This window comes from Larus michahellis, chromosome 6 (genome assembly GCF_964199755.1).
Source record: "Larus michahellis chromosome 6, bLarMic1.1, whole genome shotgun sequence".
Taxonomy (NCBI): Eukaryota; Metazoa; Chordata; class Aves; order Charadriiformes; family Laridae; genus Larus; species Larus michahellis.
The window spans coordinates 38767847-38785059 of record NC_133901.1 but is presented as its reverse complement, the minus strand read 5'-3'; the positions used below and the strand labels follow the sequence as shown (position 1 = coordinate 38785059).

Here is a 17213-nt window from a genome sequence, read left to right as displayed (position 1 = left end):
GCAATATGTTCTTAGAGTGTAATACTCATAATTTATGGAGATCTTGGTAAGATTTAAATGGTGACATATGGTGCAGAGCTTTATAGAACTACAACATGGATTCTGAAACTTGCCTTTTAAAATTCATCTACATGTATACTACTCAATGTTCTTGTTGCCTATCAGAAAATGGATTACGAATCTATCTGGCTACTGAATGATGGGCCAGATTTGTTCTCATTCCCTTGACTTCACTGAAGTTGCTCCTGATCTACAGCGGTATAACTGCAGTGCATGTCAGATGCTGTTATTCTACACCTGGAATCTTTTCTCTGTATCAGATGTAGTCTACTTGTGACAGGACATTTCAGGTTCCTGCACAGACAAGAAATACATCTAAATACGAAGACAATTTAGAAGGCTTACTGGATATTTGTTTCTCATTTCTGACAACAATGATTCATTCTTTCTGTCTTCAATATATGTTGATGTTACATAACTTCTGGTTCTTTCCTTCCTTCGCATTTAGTAACGCGGTAATTTACATGCCAAGAATGCCAAACCCCCTAAAATATTTATTATGTTTTACTCCTTTTGACCAAGATTTTCCTCTGGGGTATTTTAATGGATTCTGTATTTTAGATTTATTTTCTTCGTCATTATTTGTTCTTGGTATTATCGTCCCTTTTTACTAACTTAAAAGATGTATATTTTTAACAATCACACAGCAGAATTTCTACTATTTTGGACTTCTGTTTTTTTTTTTGTACTATTCTTCCCTAGTTCCCTAATGCTTAATCATGTTGGATTAATCCTAGATGACAGAATAATGTTAAAAATTAGGGGGCAAAAAAAAAAAAAAAATATTCCTTCATTCTGTGTTTTTAATCCTCTAGAGCTTTTAAAATGTGATCGTCTCTTGAGATGCAGGAGAGAAGATGTGAAGGCAGATGGATAGTTTAATAGCCTCGTAGACTTTCAGAAGTCAATATGCAAACTATATTAACCCCCTGTTGCTAGCAGGCACTTTAGCCTCAATCAGTTAAATTTCAAAGCTATTGTGAGATAAGAAAAACAAAGAAAAGATGGGTCTTGGGTAGATTTGTGTGAAAGTAGCAACTTTGAATAAATGTGTTAACAATACTAGAGTTTAAGACTCTCATTTTCAAAAGGTTACTTGCAAAACTCTTATCTTCAACAAGCTGTCGTTTTGAAATAACATGAGAATGCCTTACTAAATCTACCTAGCTTAATAGTTTTGGATGGGAGTGCTGCTAAAATAAGACTGATGGTATACTTGCACTTCCTTCGCTCTGTTCTTCTGAACTTTCAGATAGATTCAGCAAAATCTCCAGAGAGAAATGAATGGGAAAAATAATTGTGCTAAAAAGCAGAAGTTGAACAATCAGAAAAAAAATTAGAAAGTCAATTAATTGGGCTGTTACTTCATCAAGAAGAAAAATACCAGGCAAAGGAAAGCAGAAACTAATTTGGTTTTGGTGTGAGTGTAGCAAGCATGCAAAGCAAACCTGCAGAATAGGAAATAAGTTTTGTACTTAAGAGAAATATGATGTGGTTGGGGTAAATGAAGCATGGCTAAATAAAGAAGCAGAGTAGGGTATTGAAACACTGAGACAAAGTATTGAGGAAGTAAGATTTCAGGGAATAGGTGGCAAAATAATGTCTGGCTTAGGTCTCATACTGCTGCAGAGCCAAAAAGTGACTCTGCAGATACTTTGTGGCTTCTGTGATGTGTCCTCAGCAGCACAGGAGGGCAATGTGTTAAGCTGAACTGCAACTTTAATTACATTATAGCAGTGGCAGGAGGTCAATAATATTTGTAATATAAGCACTTGTGACAAATCAATTGTATAATGAAAGTGATTATAACATCATTAGAAGTCTGATAACCCAATAAATTTGTGATAATTACTTCTCAGTTACAGGGAATAATTTACCACGGGAGATGCTGGAAAATATTAGGTACGAACGCCAATAGCTATAGTCACATCTGAGGCATATGTGCCATTTAATATCGAGTTTGACTCCTATCGCTCACTCAAACATTATAGATTTTTGACAAGCAAGGGCTGGATTTGGAAAGGTAGTTACGCATATATTATATATGTGACTTTGGGTCCCTAAATAACTGGAGAAATATGACTTTAATGTGCCCTTAAATAGAAAGGCGACGGGGGGCTGGGGGGGTGGTGTTTTGGTATTTGGGTTTGCTTTTTGTGTCAGATCAGCATGTTCCCTAGGCCCAAGGCAGGGGGAGGGCTGTGAACAAGTGGTTAAGGGGCAGGAGGAGAATGAGAGTCCACTTTTTGATAGCAATTAGCATGGGCACTGGGTTATATCCAACATGAAATTGTACCACATTTGACTTCTGAAAATTAATTTATACTCCTAATTAACTTCTGAGATACTCCCCCCACCGCCATACCTATTTATTTATTTAACCTATATATCTGATTGAACTAATTCCTGGGAGCTGTGCTTGTGAAGCAAGTAGTAGGTTGTGCTGTAAGACTAATACGATTTATTATTTATGAAACCTGTCCTGTTTGAAGAAAGGACAATCATTACCTTTTAGAAAAGTTCTTATGCTAGACTGGTGATGATCATAAGCAAAAATTAATCTTTAGTTCTGCAAATTTAGTGCTTTCTCTGCAAGTGTTTTCTATCTTATCTATCATGGAATGACTGGAATTTAAAAAAAAAATGGTTATGATGCTGAAAACAAAGTATGTGGAGAACAATTTGCTTGCATTATTCCTGAACTTTGAAGGAGGGAAATGGGTGTGCATTCATATGGCTTCTTGTTCAGTCTAATCGTTCCCCTGGCAGTTGGTCTCAGAGTTGCACATACATTGTGTTTTTGCTTGGTACTTGTTAGTGAGTTTTGTAAATGGTTTGGAGAAGGTGAAAAGGCTGACCGTGGCCCTCTTCAAACTAGATATTTTAAAGTATAATAGTAAGTGAGAAAAATAATTGGTAATTACAGTAATATCTTGATAATTAGGTAACAGTATTTGGACTTATGAGGGGGTTTAGTTATCTTCAACGGTTTTTATGTTGTATCTTTTTGTAAACACAATTTCCCAGCCCTCGTGAACATACTTGCTGAAGAGAAGGAATTGCTGCTTGTCACTGATTCTAGCACATTGATTGGAGTGTCACGACACAGGGCTGTTTCGTTACGTTCCTCATGAAGGTGAGGAACTCAGATCCTTAAAAAAAAAAAAAAAAAAGGGAATCAAATCTCCATAGCAACATGTTAATCCTTTTGTGTAAACAGAATGCTTTCCCCTTGCATATTTGTTTCCCTGAGGAAGAACATCCTTTTCTAAATACACGTATGTGCATTTAGGCAAGCGTGTGCACACACACACATATATAATAACCATTTAAAATTAAATTTGTTAAAGAACTGAAGTTGATCTTCTGTGAGAAGGTTAAAACACATCAAACAAGCAAGACCTAAACATGTCAGAGCTTCCACTGCTGTCCTGTGACGCAGTAATTCAGAAAGGATCCTTCTTCCTGCATCCTGTGTGCCAGAATATTTGCCTGAGTTTACATTTATTGTTTGTTAAAAGTGCATCTTGCACTGGATTTCACTGGTATTTGTCCTTACGCATCCATGATGCGCCCTGCTCCTTGCGTACTATTTTCTTGGTCTTGTCTTCAGATTTTACTAGTTGGTTTTTTTTTTTCCCATCAGGTGGCTAATTGTAAAAAACAAATTATTAAAAGCCTGTAGAGCCTGCAGGAGCACATTAAAAACTCTGCTCCCCTGATGAGGATTTTCTGCTTAGACTTGCAACTGAGATTTGTCAGTTAATCAGCTTTTAATTTGATTAGCACATGACATGTATTGACTTTGTTTCATTTGAGGTTCTCAGACAACGTTTCAGGAAGTACCAGGTCTAATTTATCCACATAAAATTCCAACTACATCAAGCAATTTTCTTTTTAATACAAACTTTTAATCTCATCAAGTTAGTTGAGATGCATTTTCTGTAAACATATCCTAGTTCGCATTAATTACATTACCATCCTTTAATTCTTTGTTTATGAAGATATAACTAGATTGTAGTTTATTTGCGTAAACTATTTCATAGACTGGAGAAATATTAAAAAAATTGAGGTTTCTGGAAGTAAATTGGTTTCAGCCTGTTTTCAAAGTGATTCAGATTTGGGTGTGGGGTTTTTTTAGTGTCTTCTGTCACTGAATCAAGTGTCCTGATGTTAAAGGGTACTAGTACTGTTGCACTTGGAATGGGGTGCTTGGTTTTCAGTGGGATTGGGATTGGTGATAAGCATGAATGTGACTTTTTTTTGTGAATGCCCTTACTAAACAGTGTAAAATCAGTCCCTTCCTACCTCAGTAAATGTTTTTTATTTTTTACAGGTGTTGGAAAAATGTTCAGAGGAGTTACAGGCCTCCATACGAACTTCTGGCACCTGAGATGAAGTAAGAGGATTGTCTTTCCCTCTGTTTTGTTACTCTAGATGTGAAATGTTTGTTTACACAAAAATTAATGTGTGTTTTCTGTATAGTAGTACTAAACTGAGAGATGTTTTTCTGTTTTCCAAGTTCTGTGGCAGGAGTTTTGAAACAGATAAACTGCATTTCTTGATATTTATCCTTCCCTATTGCATTGAATAAATCAAAAAAACTTGTAAGTAGTTTCTGGTTATCCAAAATTTATCATACTCTCCCTGCCCCCCACCACAAAAAAAAAAAAGGTCCATTTATGAGAGTTTTGTTCACCCACCCTAAGCCAAATAAGAAATTTTTTTATGTATGTCTCTGGTATAACAACATAACTTTTTACATTAATCAGTATGTTAAAACCGTAGGGAGTTGTTACGACTGTAAGCACTACTTGGATCAAGAAGTAATTGACTATGTAAAGCAATAGGCAGATTTTGAAGATACTGAGACAAACAGAAGTCTTGAGTCTTCCTGGCTGGCATAAATGAAATCAGTAGAAAGCGAGTCTGGATGCTTTCTAACATGCTTTCAGGAAACACTGCTTTTTGGAGGCTTCTAGGTCTGTCTGACATTAAATCCATTTCGCATTAATTTCCTTCTAAAATCTTTAAGGAAGGAAAGCTCCAGTGTCACTGTGCATTTGTGTCAATTAAAATTGAAGGCAAATGCTGTTCTTCTTAGGTACGTGAATAGTACTTTGCCAGAAAAGTGATGTGAACATCTTGCTTTCAATAGGAAATTGCTCATACTTAAATACTCCTTCCTGTATGTGATGGTTGTTCCTCTTCACTGCTGTGTGTTGCGAAGTAGTTAATTTGCCAGAAGTGTCACTTGTAACTTTGACCACTCAGGCTAATGTCTGTCCAGTAGTGGTAGGGGACATTCTGAGATCTCTCCCCTTCCAGCTGGAGAGGATCTGTTTTGCTTAGGATACTCTTGTTAACCTTCACTGAAAGCTAAGGAACAGCTCACAGTAAAGGGCTGCTGCACATCTGACCACGCATCCTATTGTAGCACAGTGCTGAAAATGGTGAGGGTCAAGTTGCAGTACTGTGCATAACACAGTTTCTACCTGTGGGAAGATTTTTGCACAACCTCTGTCTGCCAAGAGGTCAAAAGCTGCATGTAGGACCTGTTCTTTTTTATCTAATTCCTGATGTGTTTCTTGTTTTATAATATTAACATCAGGTGCGTGAGATTCTATGAGCTTAAACTGGCATTAGCAGTTCAATTATATATAGTATTAGACAGCTCAAATACTTCTCTTATTATTATAATATGGTTCTATGTTTTGATTTTATTGCTAGTCCATCTTTCAGCCTGTCTTTTTAATGACTACAGACTAATTTACTGTCTGCTCACACTGCTATTGGCTTTCAAAAGACAATGCAACAGGGAAAGCTATTGCAAAAATAAAGTATGTTTTGAATTAAGTGAAAATGGTAGAAAATGTGAGGCTTTTAGGTTAAGGATAAGTAATTAAAGCTGCATGCATTATTATTAGTATTTTTTTTTTAAATTCTAAATCTAATATGTGTGAATAGTAGTTGACTAAGTTAACTGCACTCCTTCCCCCTGCCCCCTGTAGGAGTGCCCTCTCTTTAGTGCTTCCAATACTGAGGTCTCAGGCATGTATTTTGTTTGGAACAGAAACAGACACTACCACTTTCTGAAATTATTTTCAGAAAAGATGACAGAAACTTTTTCTACAGGTAGATTTTTAAAAATCTATTGCATTCTATTTCTACTTTGTATTCTAAAATTCACTTCATTTAAGCATGACTGAATAGTGGAGTTTTCTGCCTTCAAAATCTTTTTCCATTCCTTTTCTGTTGGAGTGGTATGTGAGCCTGACTGAGGCCAAACATGCAGCTTACATAGAACCATGGAATGATGTAGACTGTAAAGTATATCTAGAAGTCATTGTGTCCATTTCCACACTCATGTGCAAGCCCACTTGTAACATGTTGCTCAGTAAAGTCACTGTTCAGCTTGAAGATCTACGTGAGCCCACACAGTGCACTTGCAGCCCAGAAAGCCAACTGCACCTGGGCCGCATCAAAAGAAGCGTGGTTGAGGAACGTGGTTCTGCCATTCTGCTCCACTCTGGTTGGACCCCACCAGGAGTCCTGTGTCCAGCTCTGGAGCCCCCAACATTAAGAAGGACATGGACCTGTTGGAACAGGTCCAGAGGAGGGCCATGAAGATGATCAGGGGGCTGGAGCACCTCTGCTATGAGGACAGGCTGAGAGAGTTGGGGTTGTTCAGCCTGGAGAAGAGAAGGCTCCAGGGAGACCTTAGAGCAGCATTGTAGTACTTAAAGGAGGGCTACAGGAGAGATGGGGAGGGACTCTTTATCAGGGAGTGTAGTGATAGGATGAGAGGTGACAGTTTTAAACTGAAAGAGGGGAGATTTAGACTAGATATTAGAAACAAATTATTTACTGTGAGGGTGGTGAGACACTGGAACAGGTTACCCAGAGAAGTTGTGGATGCCCCATCCCTGGAAGTGTTTGAGACCAGCTTGGATGGGTCTTTGAGCAACCTGATCTAGTGGGAGGTGTCCCTGCCCATGGCAGGGGGGCTGAAACTAGGTGATCTGTTAAGGTCCCTTCCAACCCAAACCCTTCTATGATTCTTTGGGTTTATGGCCTCGTCATTTCTCTGTTTCTCTTTGCTTTTTGACAAGGGTTTAAGCAAAATTGGGAAGAAGACTTATGCTTTAGTCACAGAAACCTGCTTACTCTTTGGAACCCAATATTTTCTTTTTTTATCACACAGCTAGTCACAGTACTCAACCACAACCTAACAGAGCTGTGCCATCTCATCTGCCGTACAAGGTACACCCAGCCCTTTATTTGGTGTTTGTCTCCTCTTTCATCACCCATAGAGTCCTAAGGTTGATGAGCAGTCTTTAAGTTGGTGCATTGCAATCAGACATCAGCATCCAAACTTCTTACTGACAGATGCCCCTGATGTGTTTTTCTCACTCTCGTTTAGGTTCACTTGGAGCTGTTTCATAGAGTTGCTATAGCAGTCCACCTATTTGTTCTTCACTGGTCTGCAACCTTACACTGTATTGAAATTTTATTGTATGAAGTATACTATTAAGAAATACTTAGTATGGTGTATTTCAGGATTTAAAGTTAGGTCATGTAATTTACGTGAGTGTTAGACAAAGAGTAGTTATATAGTATCTTCTTTACTCAGACCATGCTCTATTCAAACACATCATGACATTTAAGCAAAGGAACCCCAATATCCTGCAGTTCTCACCAGAGGCTGGTGGCTGGGCAAGAGGAACCACTCTGCCCATAAATTCCGTGGGATACAATTCTGCTGTGGGAGATCTGCATCATCAGTTTGGACAATTGAAATAAATCCACTGTTGCTGTGTATTCATTCTCACTGTTTAATGTACCATTCTCATGTCCTTAGTAATAATTGCGTGGTCTCCATTTTTTTTAATGGGTGATGTAAAATTATATTGCACTTTGCAGTGCAGTGTGAGTATTGTACCTCTCAAACTAAGAAAATGTAACCAGAAAAGTACAGAATTTAGGTGTGGAGTTCAAAGATAACGACCGAAGATGACGTGATCAGCATTTCTATTAAAGGCTTAAGGCATGTTATTTACAACTACTTTGGATGTTATACTAGAATTAGTAGAAGGTAGCCAAAGGACACTCTCTTTGACAAACTGATTTAGGGTAATTGAACAATGGACAACCTCCATTTAAAAAAATGTCAATTTGTTAACACAGTTGTGGTCAATAGGAGCTGTATCTAACACTTTCAGAAATCAGGTCAGTGAGCTTTATTTCATGCAGTAAACAGTCTAGTTAATGTCAAGACAACAATTTTGTTTATCTAGAGCAAGTCACTTCTTAGCATTTCTTTCAGTCTCCAAGTCATTTGGTGGGTGATCCACTTTTATGTGTAAAAGTGGTGAACAAATGCAAAATTTATTTGTAGCAGAATTTGTAGTTACCACATTTTTTTGTTGTTGTTGAATTTTGTTACCACATTTGCAGTAAACTCTACAAGCTCAAAATACTTATGGGGCAAAGGAAATGTTGCAGCTAATTGGAATGCAGAATTTCTTCAGACTTCAAGCTATAAATTGCAGATATTAAATCCTTGCCATGGGCAGGCAGAGGGAGACAAAACTAATTGCACTGGTATCAGTAAAAAGAAACAATTCTAAATGCATATGGATAAAGAAACCAAAGTAGCAACGTTCTTGGCTGAAAAGTTTTCGTCTTACCATGCTTTTAAGCATATTTAATACAGTAGCATAAGACTTCTTATCTGGTTAATGTTATCGTATGTGAACGGCAATCTTGACCTGTGAGCGGAGAATGAATTATTCATAACTGAGGAGAAGAGGCAGAGAAAGGAAGTTCAGCCAAAGGTGAGAGAAAATCTGACCTATTAGGAAGGCAAGAGGAGATACGGGTTCTGTTCCTGGCCTGCTCTGTGACCTCGGGCAAATAACTTTATCTCTAGCTTTCTCCATTATTTCTCCTGTCATTTGCCTGTCCTGGCTATTTAACCTGTGAGCTCTCTGAGGCAAGGATTGTGTCTTTCTATTGATGTACGGCACACTGGGGCCCTAATCTTAGTTGAGGCTTCTGCGTATGACTGCAAAACAGGGAAGAACTAACACAGTTGGTGTGCATCTGTGGGAGGAAGTTTGGAAGAAGAGAGAAGTAAAAGAGAATGGTTATAGCAGTAGCTTATCCTTCATCCTGGGAGTACGTACGTATACCTAAGACTGACACAGGAAAATGAATGCCCATTGTACTTGCTTTAGATGGTGACATTAATGGACTTGCTAAAATTGTAATAATATATTTCTTTTAAAGAGCCATTCTGGCAATCTGACAAACTACCATTTAGCTCTAACAATCAGTTTGATCCTCATCCTGAGCAATAGACTTGTTGATTGCTTTGAGAAGACTGGAGTTGCAAGTGTGTCAGACTAGAATAAATTAAGGAATTGAACTGCAGAGAGGCAGAACAGGGCAATGAGAGGTTACTGTTTCCAAGCTTCTTTCCAACTTTGGAGGTTTGCACCATTCTCTTTCTAGCATCTAGTTGGGTTTTTTTTCGTATCTCATTTTTGCATGTCATCTCTATCCTATTAAAACTTCTGAGCTTTGTCTGCTCGCTTGCCCAGCTTCCACACAGATGCCTTGCACTTCTTTCCCACTGAATCCTTTGCATAGAACTGCTCTCCTAAACTAATTTCTGTCATCTTTCTCCGTGTTTCAGTGTCTTCAGCCACAAGAATGTGGCTGTTGAACACATGTTGGGAATGAACTATATTATATTTACAAATTTAGACTTCCACTCGGGAAAACAACTAATAATCTTACATTTGTTACATTCTTACGGAATAGGGACTTCTTGCCAGCAAGAGCCTTAAGAAGCAATTAATTAAAATTTATTACAACCCTGACCAAACAAAAACCACCAACAACAAAACCAACCAAATAGAACTCCTCTGACCGTGTCTGTCTCCTGTGTGTAAAATTACTTTTTAGCTGATACTTTAACCTTTACTCTTTGTCTTATAAATTATAAGCAACTTAACGTGTAGACCTTTTCTCCCCTTCTGTTAGAAGGGTGACAAAGCACACCAAGCACACTTGTGTCCTGTCCGCTTTTACTCCTGCTATGTTTGTATTGTTACGTTTATTTATGCGAATGTTTATATACAAGAACTCTTAAGAATTTCTTATTCCGAACTTTATTTAAGGGAAAAGATGGAGTGAATAACCATCACTTCAGAATAGAGACTGTGGACAAAACCAATTTTCTTAGAACTGGACTTGGTAAAAAAAATCAGCAAACTGGAAATCTAGTTTGTATGTTTTTGTGAGGAATCTGCAATTTTGTGAAAAAGATAAAATCCTCACTTTCAGTCAAAGCAGTTAGCCTAACTGTCTTCATAGGGTAACTATGTGTGCTTCTGTGGAGGGAGGAACATACCAGGGCAGAAGGCTAACTTCTTTTATTTTCAAATCTGATATTTAAATATATAACATCCAAATTAGATACAGGGATAAACTCAAGAGTCTGCAGTATGCTAGAAAGAAGTTTCTTTTTAAAGCAGTTTCCTGCTATTTCTACAGAACTACTATTAGGTTGATATTTCTCTTGAGTGAAGGAAATTCTTTGATGTAATACCTTCAATATACACTTTATAGCAGTTCCTACTGCAGAATGAGCTCTTACTACATTCTTCTCTTACATTGCTTCTTGCCAGCTGTGCCAGAAGATAGACATATCTTAACTGTCTGTCCGTACAGCTAATATTATTTTCAATGTTTGGAAAATATAACTAGGGAAGAAAAAGAGCAAGTAGAAAAGGGGCAATTTATATAACTTCTATTATGAGATGCAACTGACTTAAAATTTCATTTGTTTGATTCAAATTAATTTTTTCATGTTTATTCAAATTAATCTCCATACATTAAAAAAAAAAAGTGTTATGTGGGAGGAAAGAAGAATTAGAACCTGTTAGAAATCTAATATATTGTCAAAAACCTTATTTAAGCTTCAGTTATGGTCTTTTTATGGATGGAACATAGGCTGAAAGTGATTTCTTTAAAAAGTTAGCTTGGGTTAAATCTCTTGGACTTTGTGAAATGCAGGTTATATCAAGAACTTTCAATTACAATATGAGGATGTGATAGCTTATGTTGAGCCACCACTTACTATTAAGTGCTGTTTCCAAATCATTCTTCTCATCCCTTTCTGATAGTACGTACAGATCTGTTTTTAAAGTGTGTTAGTGGAAAGGGAATTTGGCTCTTTTCCTTTCAAAACTGTTTGCTACATTGGAGCGCGGGAGGTGGGGCAATTTGATTTTGACATGGATTTGGAAATCACTACAATTATTTAGGAGAGAGGTACATTTTCATGTCAAATGGCAGGTGGACATACTGGCATTACAGAGACTATTTAGAACTAAAAAAAATTGCCCATAGGACACAAGAATTCTGCAAAGTGCCAGCGTTGCTCCTTCAGGCTTATTGGCCTTCACTGTAGTTGCTCATTTTAAATTAGTGGCCACCTGTCCCAGGATCTAAACCGAACTAATACTGAATAAAACCACAAAAGCCCTCATGATGCTTACTATGTTTTGACTTGAGAAATTAATTTTTCAGGATCAATATTGTTAAACTACTTTTGGAAACTTTTTATAAAAACCAGTTAAAGTTATGTCACTCAGGTTGTTACTCCAGTTTCACAGGAAGAACTGTTTTCAGTTCTGACAAATTTGTGTTTCTGTCTGTTGGAGTTGATTGGAATGTAAAGATTAGGACTTTGCATCTAATGGGAAGTAGGAATTTTAAACTCATTTGTCCATGCATACAAGAGGAAAATGAACCCATGGTGGAGATCTGGCTCTATTCTGCTTAGCGTATGCTAATGTATTCTTCTCAATGTAATCTTTTACCTTGCCTAAATAAACTTTTAAATGCATATTTCTCTCAAGGTGCTCATAGAAGTTTACGTTAGTCTGCAGTGTGCAGCAATTCCCAGAAAAATAATACCCAGAGAAATCACTGTGAATTGTGTTATCATAAAAGCTAGAATCACTTATTTCCCTTTACAATTTAAAACATTGCACAAGACTCTCCAGGGTAGAAATAACATCTCCAGCTGGCCTGACTTGCGTTACTAAAAGTAACACCACCAAAAAAAGTATTGCCTTTTATAATTTAAAATCAAACTTGTAACTTATTACCAGAGTAGGAGGAATGCATTTCACTGTGGTTCTCATGGCGATGTCCATCAGGAGGAAAAGAAGAAGAACTAAGAAAGAAACCCCCCACCTAATAAAACCTATGCCTAATCACAGAACATCCTGGATCATAAACATTTGGTAATGAAAATGAGAATTCAGTGAAAATCCACTTGAAACGTTTCAATTAAAAGCAGTTGTTATGGAGGCTGAGTATATGATGCAGCTTCTCAAAATTAGTCTGTTAAAGTTCTACCTATTTTGACATTCTGAATTCACTTTGTGGCTTCTTTGTCTCTCTAAACAGCTTTAATTGTCTCTTGCTAAAAGACATGAAAAATATAAATCAGCTAAGTTATATGAATTAAGAAAATGTTATGCAAATCACGGTGACCAGATTGGTGGGTTTGTGCTTGTGCAGAGGCAGTGATGCTTTACATCTTAAATAGAGCAATCATTGCCGGCCTGTGGCCACCACGTTGCGTATGAAGTGCAAGGAGAAGCAAACACTGTAGGGGAATACACCCTGCAGTGCTCCAGGTTCTAGGCAGTTATGTTATCAACCTCTAATGAGTTATATGAAATCTTGGATGCTGTTATGAGTAAAAGGGAAAAGTCCATCAGCATTTAAGTGTCAGAAGTGTCCTTGACTTGAATGAGATCAGAGTTACTGCAACTGGGTGAAAGCTAACGTAAAAGGATCAGAAAGGAATGGACGCTGTTACATGGCAGCTCTCCAAGAGACTGGATAGCAGGATCTATGTGCGTCACTTCTGCAACCCTTCCGGGGTTGTCAACAGATAGGCCTGATGGATCTAGTGATTATGGCTTAGCCTGTTACCTCTAATAACTTGTGCTATTGCATCCTGTTGTTCAGGGTTGCTGGTCCCCCCTGCAGTGACAGGAGATCTGAGTTGCATTCCAACCTGAATTTCTTTAGGAATCTGTGAACTCCTTTAGCCACTTCAGGAGTAGCTCAGGCACGCGCATGTGTTTTCTTCAACCAGCACTACTGTGGGGCTACAGTTACGGCAGAGAGACTGAGCAGACAGCGGTTGAAGTTTCCACAAAGATTTTGGGGTTTCTTTTTGTTGTGCAAAAGTGAGAAGCCTTCAGTTAATTTGCTGCCTTAATTGGTCTGAATTAATCTCTGGTGCAACTCCATTATCTTCAACTGACATTGCAACATCATTAAAATGATAGAAAGTTATTGATATTTCCCTAATGCATCCAAGTTCTTGTAAAAGGAGCCACCCTAATTTTTATATAATGGAACTAAAAATCTGCATATACCTTACTTTCTGATTTGAAAATATATTCTCTTGAATAAAGCAGTGACTATCTTAGTTTGCAGCAGTGGGCTTCTATATGGATTAAACTTGTTGATTCCTTTGCAAAAGGATGCTAATTTGCCTGTTAAGAGCCAAAGAAGGTTTACTTGCAGTCTATGTAGATGAGAAGGAGAAAAGGAAGAAGAATTGGAGCGACAGTATATGCTCTCAGACATAGCTCATAAACCAGTAGTGTTCTAATGGCAAACTAAAAAGTGAGTGTATTTAACTCTTTGAAGTAGACAAAAATGTAAGTGATGTTTTGCTAAAATTAGAATGGGTTTCCCATTTACCTGTAGCTGCAGTGGTTGTGCAAGAGGAACTGTGCCTGTAGAATTTTGAAAGGGTTTTGGAACTACTATTCCTGTCAAATTCTCTAAACCAAAAAGGAAAATCTAATGTGCTCACTCAACATGAGAACACGTTGTCCTTTGTATGTTCTCTGCTGAAAAACAAGATACTCTGTTTGTTGCATCTGAACTTCCGTACATTCATCATTATTATTTTTCTCTTCAAGAAATACTCATTCAACATGATTAGAGCTAAGTTCTCAATGGTCTTAAGTTATATTTTTGCTAGGATTTTTTTTGTTTGTTTTAGGTTCTTATTTCTTTAAAAGGCGGTCTACTTGATCTATACCTAAACTCTGATCAGTTCTGCTAAACTCCTGTGTACCTTGGAAACTGCTGCTTCTGTTTCTGATATGAAGAGGGGCTTTTATGTCTAGAATATTGTCTGTTTTTTCCAGGAATACCAGCTGGTCTAGTGAAAAATACTACTTCTGCCTGAGATGCTTTTCGTGCCTATGCCTTTACTCTTACAGCTGTTGTAGATTATGCTGCAGCAAAACATTTTGATGCTGTTGCTACTAGAATCAGTTTACAAACCGGTCACGTGGTTGGTCATTAGTTCTTCAGTGAATCTCTGTTTTCGCTAAAATAATCTGCTATGTGATAAACCTGAGTCCTATATGAGGATCCTGAATGGTGAATATATAGTAGTTTTACTGAGTGTACCGAAAAAATATTTTTGAGGCACCCAAAAAGTATTTTGAGCCATGTTCAGTTATTGAGCATCCTTTTGCTTTGGTGGTAGTTTCCTGACATCATTCTTCAGGTCTTTGTTTCCTTGTGAGTATCTGCCTGACACACTGACTGCTTACAGCCCTGAAGCAAAGTAGGCTTTTTGAAAGAAATGTAAGAAACAACTTTTGAAGTGGGTATTTCCAGAATAACAGCACGGTTGAGTATTTTTTTTTTTTTTTCTTGACCCCTCAGACCTTGGTGCTAGCTTAGCTGTGTAGGGTTGAATGCAGCAAAAGCAGGAGAAACAGCAGAAGGGATTTTGCCTGTGGCTAGCAGTCTCTCTAAAGAGGATCTGGGGGTACGCTCAGTCACTTTAGGTGGTGATGTTAGTGAAACGAAGAGGTTAGTGGGTCTGCACTAACTGCTGTATGAAGATGTTTCTTTTGAGCTGTCACAGCCTCAGACAGTTCCTGTCCAGAATCTGTGAGTTAAATGTAGAACTGTGCTTGACTTCTCAAATTCCAGGAGGGTTATGATTTTTTTTTTTAATACCTCCCTCCACACACACACCCCTGAATACTCTGCTTCTCATTTTCTTCCTGCTTGTTATAGATGACATATTTGTCCTCAGAACCTTTATTCTGACTATTCTGTGAATTAATTTGGTTTTCTCTAAATATTTAATTATGTCAACAGAGTAAAAGCATCAGTGATTATCATTGAATAAAATGTTGTGTTATATGTATAAGAATAGAGCGCAAACATTCCATAAAAAAGAGAAATTCCAAAAAAAAGAGAAAGGTTTTGTTGCATCATAAGATCATAGGATAACTGAGGTTGGAAGGGACTTCCAGAGGGCTTTAGTCCAACCCAGTGCTAAAAGTAGAATGGAGACTGCAGAACCTCTCTGGGTAACCTGTTGCAGTGCCTGACTTTCCTCGGGGGGGTGAAAGTCTGAACCTCTCTTTTTCCAACTTCATTGCATTGTGTGATGTAATAAATTAACTCTTTCTTAAATTTGTTGCTTGCTTTTGAAGTAGTGGTGGGGATATGTAATGGAAATATGATGTTATATTTGTTCCTGCTGCACGAGCCTGGTGGTATTGACAGTATAAGGTGGGTTCACAGACAGTTTACAGTTGGTTCTTATTGTGATGAAGTGGAAGGCTGTTGAAACAGTTCTGGCGTTGCGATTACTACTTGTTGTCTTCCTCTGCTTCTGGAAAGATCACATCAATTTATGAGTGTACCTGATAAATTATATTGGTGAATCAATCCAGTTCAAAAGCAGGAAAGTATTTCACATGGTCAGTTTGGCCTGTGGCTAACAGCATGAGGATGCAGGGCTAGAGAAGAAGATCTCTAAATTGGTTTTTCTATCAGTAAAGGGACAGAAGGAGCTCTTACCTACAGGCTTGGAGATCTGTAAAGAGTCTAAAGAAAGACAAAAACTTTGAAAGAAGTGTAATGCACAAGATAAAACGGTGGCTGAGTGCAGCTCTTCTGTTAGAATAGCTTAGAGACTGGCTGGCTGACCAATTTTGATTGACATGCATTTTAGGAATAACTGCATCCTTTGAAAAAGGAACTGACACTGGTGGAGTTTTCGTGACCACACTGAGTATTTTATTCTCTGAGATTGTGGTGGAGACAGCACTAACACAAAACTAGTTTTGTTTGTGGATACTTACCTATTACCATGGAACAAATTTAATTCACAGATGAACTCCCATTTATGGATTCTGATGAATCTTCTAATGAGAAAGAAGAACAAATAAGCTGGAGGTAGTACTGTGAAGCTGAGTTAATTATCTCTGTCTATCCCTTCTCGGTATTTCTGCATGAGACCTAACAGGGTTTAAATCATGGGGTTCATAAACAAGGCTCAAAGCATGAAAAGTTTCAGACCGGGTTCAGACTTCTCATTCTGTTACCACGGAGCTGAATTCTTGAAAGAGTTTGGTGCCTTTCTGGCTAGAAGTGAATCATTACTGATGTAATGATCTGAGATAGGACCTAATCACTTCTCCAGTATGTAAAACTAGCAAGAATGCGTTTCGCTTTCTGCTAGGTAGTTATAGGAAGATGACGTGTTGGTCCTAGAAGTCATTTGCTGTGAAAATTTGCATAAAGCAGTGACTGCTGTGGTTGAGGATATGTGGCTTATTAAATGGAATAGAAGTTTCTTTCCCCCACAAAATTGAAAAGAGATTACAGGAAACTGGTAAACTAGGACAGAAGAGATGCTGAACAAACACTCACAGTACAGCTTGGATAATGGGGTTCTGAGTTACTGGGAATACTTAGTCTGAGAAAGACAAGCAGCTTGGTATTGATTTAGTATCAGTACGTGCCGTTGTAGGGTCATTTGGTGAGTCCCCCTGAGCTTCTACAATAGAATAATTTCTGTTCACTTCACCTGAAATCCGAGAAGAAGAATGGTATGGAAATAGTTTTACTAGAGTGGAATAACAGATGCTATAATCCTAGCATAGTTTTAGCTGAACAGTATAGGATCATCTCCCTGTTGCTCATTGCTTTTATTTCATTTTTTCTTTTTAGATGTCTGATATCCTAAGAAGTCATAAACACCTTTCTGTTTAGCTTGAGAGTTG

General features: G+C 37.8%; 1 long non-coding RNA gene across 1 annotated transcript in view; it reads left to right on the top strand.

The window, feature by feature from the left end:
- The window catches only part of LOC141745025 (uncharacterized), a 250121-nt gene that overhangs the window by 73005 nt on the left and 159903 nt on the right, over positions 1-17213 (top strand). The window contains exon 2 of the long non-coding RNA XR_012587645.1: positions 4397-4459. This is a non-coding gene — a long non-coding RNA (uncharacterized LOC141745025). The remainder of the gene's footprint in view (positions 1-4396; positions 4460-17213) is intronic.